Genomic DNA, 6,004 nt, shown 5'->3' with positions numbered 1-6,004 from the left:
CCCCGCCCCGCCCCGCCCCGCCGCTCCCGCCCCGCGCGACCGAGGAGGCTTGTGGGCGGGACCAAGGCGGGGGCGGTCCTTAGGGAGAAGGCGGAGCCATGGGGGACTGGGCGGAGCTAAAACGCGGCGGGGCGGGGCTAAGAGGAGCGTTGTTGTGGGCGGGGCGAGAGCGGGGCGGGGTCTGGGCGAGGACGAGGCTTCTCCTTGCGCCGGCTGTGGAGACCACGGGCTGCGCCTCTGGGGATCCAGGCGGTGTCGCCTCGGAAGAGCCGGCCCGGCCCGGTTTGCCCGCCTTCAGAGGAAACTGAGCCTGGCTTCGTTTCTCCAAAAAACTTGAAAGAGGCCAGAGCACCCTGCAGGCAGACCGGAGGTTGGGTCTGGACCTCCTGCGGCCCAGACCCGCCCCTGGGTCTAGGCCGGGACAAACGGGCTGTCCCCCCGGGCCCTCCGGGTTTCATCCCGCCCGCCACCCCCCACCACCGCCTCCCCTCGGGGTGAAGTCGGGTTGCTTCGCCCGAGCTTCCCGGCCCCCGGCCCTCGCGCTTCGCTCCCGGACGCCGACGCTGCTACTCCCGCCTCCATCACGCTGTCGACGACACGACCGCCGGAGACCCGGGGCGGAATCCAGGCCCACCTGTGGTCCGCGCTGCGTCTGCGCGTCCAGGTGAGGAGATTGGACGGCATGCAGAACGGCTGGGGGCCGTCTGAGAAGTGCTCTGAGCACGGGGCCGCGGCGCAGGCTCTGGCGCAGCCCTGCGGATGGTTAGGTCAGCCTCTGGCCGGCGCACCCGGCCTGGGAGCCAGAAAGAGTCCCCCGCAGACCCCAGACGGGTTGCTGGGATGAGGCTGTTGACCCATCCTTCCCCAGCCCCGAAGTCCATCCTTGGACCTGCTCTAGCATTGTCATGGGGCTGGGCTTCTGAGCACAGGTCCTGCACGCGGGCACGGGGTACCCGGGGAAGCTACTTAGCGCTCTGTCTCAATGGGTACATGATGGATAAAATCTCGGGTAGGATCTGTCCCTCTCACTACAGGACAATCCCCAGGACACGATTAGCCACCCTCCGCCCCCCCGGAGCCTTTTCCAAAAATGGATGTATTGAATCTAGGATAAAAGCAAGGGGCTTCACGCACCCTCTGACACCCTTTATCAGGAGAGGGATGCAGGCCCCGCCTTCTGGTTCCCTTCCATTCCGGGGCGGAAAGGCTTAGGTGGAACGTGCTCCTAAATCCATAATGAGGAAGAAAAACGTGTTCCCAAAGGTGCTACGTCTGCCAGCGTTCTCCACCCATCACGAGAGGACGCTGCACACACAACGCAGAGCAATTCAGGTCCCGTTTCCTCATCCGGGGACTCGCAGGCATTGCCCACGGGCCTAGCAGTGCCTACAAAGCTGGCAGATTTCCGTCTTTCCAAATAAGAGCCTTCTGTCTCAGTAGGCTTCTTTTGGGTACACAGATGCTTACATAATCTTGGAAATGAAAATTCTTTACCTTGAGCCAAAGCAACTTCTTGGTCAAGACAAAAGACAGATGGCCAAATGGGGGACAATATTGTCAATTCACGTCAAAGGTGAATCTCTTTGGTATAATAAAAAGCTCTTACAACATAAGAAAAGGATCGAAATAGAAAACTGGGCAAAGGGCATGAAAATATGATTCACTGAAAAGGACATATGAATGGTTCATAAATATATAAAAACCTCACTCATAATGAGATAAATATAAATTAAAAACTACACCGAGATACTATTTTTTTACCTATCAGGCTGGGAAAAAAATTAACGACATGCTATTATTACAAGGCTGTGTGGAAACAGGCATCCTCAGACATTTATTTGTAAAAGGTTATATTGGTACAACTTGTAGGAAGAAAACCTATCAAAATCAAAATGCATTTCGTCTTTGACCCAATACAACTTTCGTTATTCTTGCTGTATTTTATTAATCTGCCTCCTTTCTGTTATTCCTAATACTGACCTTTAGGGGCTTCAACTGCAGTTTCTTGAGATGAAGAATTCTTTCTACTTTGTGTTTGTGCTTTTGTTGGCTGTGGGTTTCGTGGTGAGAAGGAATCGAGGAACTTCTGCATAACTGATTTTACTTCTGTTGGGGTAAAATCAGAAAATCGTTAAGCATCCTTTGAATGATGGTGAAATTTAATGCTGAATGTTATCAATTTTTACTAGAAAGTGAAAAGAAACAGGAAGTTTTGGCTTTTCAGCTTTATTTATAGCTGTTTTGATCAGAACAATAGACTGTATTGGGTTAAGTTGTGTGGTAAACTAATTTTTTATAGATGGGGAAATGGATTTAAAAAGAAAAGTTCATTCTTGACTTCTCCATTTGTAAGTGGGAATTTCTGGGGAGTGATTATCAACTGGAATTTTGGGGGAATTTGAATGGTGACTCACACTTTCAGTCTGGTAGGTTTTCAATTTTCCTGACAACCATATTTGGAGATGTGGTCATTTTATTCAGCATCTTGGCTGGACGACAAGAACATGGAAGGAAGAGAGAAAACAAGCAGACAGAGGGAAATTTGTTTCTGCCTGATTGGAAATATATAATTTCAGTCACCCTCGAAGATGATAGAAGCTGAAAGAAGTTATGAAAAGATCAGGTAACAGTTTGTCTGATTTCCAGAAAACATGGGCTCTCAGGTTCTATCAAAAAGGGTTTGGCCTGCTTACCTGTGACTCAGTAGAATCTTTCTGGAAGCATGTAGTCCTCAAGTTCTGTTTTCTGGTTTTAAATCTCCGACATATTCTGGTCCCAAAGGTTTAACGCAAGTACCTCCATTTATCTGTCTCTCAGGGTAGATGATGTGCTAACTCTGCAAAGATAAAGAAATAAGATCAAAGATGATGAACTAAATCAAACCACAGTATCCATAGTATTGAATTAAGTTCAAGATCATCTGTTTTATTATATAACCCATTTTCAATGTTAAAAAGAAATTTACATACAACATATTTTGTGATTTTAAGTTTAAGGGTAAATGAAAAGTAAGGTGAACACAGAAACAAGAAAGTAGCTAATCATTGCTATAGGCTTGCAGTTTGAGAAACTTACGTGGAATGCTAGAATAATTGACTTTTTATTATGTAGTTCCAGAAAACAATTCAAAATCACATCTTATGCATGACAATTAAAAAATCAGTAATCTCCACCATCCCTGTTTTCTAAAACCCAATAAGAGTGCAGCACCCACTATTCGTATGATATGAAGTTATTTCTTCTCAAATGGAAGGAACGAACTCACAGTGGAAGAAAGCCACAGGCTGATGGCATAAGTCCCCAGGGAAGGCCATATTAATGCCACAGAGACCCCGCATAACCAGGGAACGATAGCAAGAATTGATCATATTGTCAGCTGATAGATCATTAAAAATAATTACTAAATAGATCACTGGCGTTTGAACTCTCAAGAGTTCAAACAATTTTGTGGCTTTGCTGTAAAAAAAACTCTTCTGATCCCTTCTACTTATCTGTATGAAAAAGGTTCTTAGTACCAGCATCTATAACAATAAAAAAAGAAATAGAATTGATGTTAATTATGTGTCTTCTTCCAGCAGAGAGATAAATAAACCGATCGGAAAATAAAAACAACCTCATTCTTACCTCATTAAGAGATGCATTTCCAATAAAATTTTACTTTTTTACATTTAATAATTATTTATCAAAATGAGCAACAGATTTACATTGCTTTAATCAAATATACGTTGCTAATAATGGCAGTGTTCCCTAACTAGAAGTAACTTTTCGGAACTTAGAGATTTTTGATCATAGGATACAATTTTTTTTTTTAATTTCAATTTATATTTTTGTTGTTTTGAAGTACAGTGAGGAAAATCCATAGAAGACTTCCAAACATAACGTGTATTATATTAGGATAAAATTAGATGAGGGAAATGGGTGGAAAGATAAGTTTCTGAAGAGAAAAGAACAGTTAAAGGACTTCTGTATTTTTAAATGGCGAGTATCAAATTGCTACAATATTTAGATATCACTGACTACAGAGCCAAGAGTGACATCATAGTTTTGTTTTTAAATATGTTAATGTTTAAAAGAAACTGGGATTGCATCTTGTGCAGCCATTTAAACATTTGAGGAAAAACTTTAGGTGGAAAATCGAAAATTGTCTACAGCCATACCATCCTGAACAAGCCCGATCTTGTCTGATCTGGGAAGCTAAGCAGGGTCGGGCCTGGTTAGTACTTGGATGGGAGACCACCTAGGAAAACTGGGTGCTGTAGGCGTAAAATAAATAAGTAAGTAAGGAAAGAGAGAAAGAGAAAAAGAAAGAAAGAAATCGAAAATTGTGAGGGGTACAGGGTTGTTTAAAACTTCGATGACAGTACCTCACCACTTTAAAGTGATCCTGACTATAGGGTTTAGGGCTTCCTCTGACAGGTGAGAGTCAGATTTGTGTGGGTCAGAACTAACACCCTTCCTGGCACACTTCTGGAGAGCTCCACCGCAGAACCTGGGCCGCGTAGGGCTCGGCACACCTGTGTTTGCTGGACCTTTGAGTCCTGTCTCCACCTTGGCTCCCCTCCTCCCAGAAGCAGGCAGAGATTTCGCTCTTCCCCCCGAGCCCAGAATCGACCAGGCCGGCAAGGGGCAGGACAGAACAGCACCCTATACACTGCATGCCCCAAGCGGAATCCTTGTTCATTATTCATGAATTTGACATGTTTATTGAGTACCTACTACATGCCAGGCAGGAAACTCCACGACCTACTGGTAGGCTGCCACCCACGAGTGGAATCTGCCCTCTACCTCTCTTAAAAAGCTTCAGGGAGTTCTTCAATAAAAAAGAAACCCAGCGATAACTAATAACCACAGGATTTTACATACACACACTCAATTAAAATGATCCACAAACATTTAAAAAGATGTTCAATCCCTCTTGTAATAAAAAAAAATAGAAATTAACCACAGTGAGAAATCATTTGTCTGCCATTAGACTCCCTTAGGTTTCATCAGATCCAAAGTAGGCAAGGGTAGAGGCATCTGGGAAACATATCTCCATACCTTGTCGGTGAGAGTATGCACTGGTCCAACGAGTGGAGGGAAATCCAAGAATATAAACATTGTTTTAAGTTTGTGCCTTGATCCATTAATACCCCCCTTAAGACCGTGGTCAGGATCCTACCCCCGACCCCTACCCCACTCCTAGATTGCCGGGACCTTTGTAAGACTTTGGTTACCTGTTCCCCATTTTTAAAGAGCAGCTTCTTGGAGCTCTTCCCTGTGCCAAGCATGGGGGACGGACGGACGGCCCAGACAGATGCTTTTTGGCCACCTGGGTCCAGGGGCTCAGGCTACACTTCTCCCTCCAGCCCCGACACACAGGGAGCGGGGAAAGAGCAGTGGACTCAAACGTGACATGCATGTGGTTTTACCCTCAGAGTCTCGAGGGCCCACCCCACCACTGGTCTCCCCCCCCACACACACCCCCTGCGCTCAGGGGACTGAATTGGATGACCTCTCAACTCCTCCATCTTTAATCCTAGCTCTGCCCCAAGGAGCTTGTCATATAGTCAAGGAGGCGGGAGATGTATCCTAATTTATGCAAACAGTCATTGAATGTTCTTGGCATTCAAGTTCAGATGTATACGTATAAATATGACATGGCCTCTTTCTCTAGGAATTTATAATCCAAACAATAGTACAAAGTAGGGCTTGATCATTGCTGTGAAAGAGAGAAAATTCTTTGAATGTTTAAGAAAAGGAGACACATTTGTGTGAAGCTGGAGAGAATTTTAGGTAAATAAAAATAGAAGGCCGGGCTTAGTGCCAAATGAGTACACAAATAAAAAAGTACCTGTGACATAATAAGAAATATCTATGTAGTCTCTGCCCCCATTTCCTGGTACCCGGCTCCTAAAATCTTGGACAACCTGAAGTGGCGGGTGTCTTTTTGGATGCCAATGAGATGGCTAGGTTCTGGGGCTCTGAGGTAGCCTCTGGGGGTAGAGGGCTGGCTGCCGGGGCC

At 45.5% G+C, this 6,004-nt stretch overlaps 1 long non-coding RNA gene and 1 pseudogene across 1 annotated transcript; both read left to right on the top strand.

Moving 5' to 3' along the window:
• The first annotated feature begins 349 nt into the window (after positions 1–349).
• Positions 350–3,557, top strand: LOC111730471. Its single transcript, XR_002776705.1, has 2 exons — positions 350–664; positions 1,264–3,557. It is a non-coding gene; the product is annotated as an uncharacterized LOC111730471 (long non-coding RNA).
• A 586-nt stretch (positions 3,558–4,143) lies between these two features.
• Positions 4,144–4,262, top strand: LOC111730476 (annotated as a pseudogene).
• The last annotated feature ends 1,742 nt before the right edge of the window (positions 4,263–6,004 follow it).

Source organism: Pteropus vampyrus, unplaced genomic scaffold, assembly GCF_000151845.1.
Source record: "Pteropus vampyrus isolate Shadow unplaced genomic scaffold, Pvam_2.0 Scaffold316, whole genome shotgun sequence".
Taxonomy (NCBI): Eukaryota; Metazoa; Chordata; class Mammalia; order Chiroptera; family Pteropodidae; genus Pteropus; species Pteropus vampyrus.
This window is presented reverse-complemented; position numbering and strand designations above follow the sequence as displayed.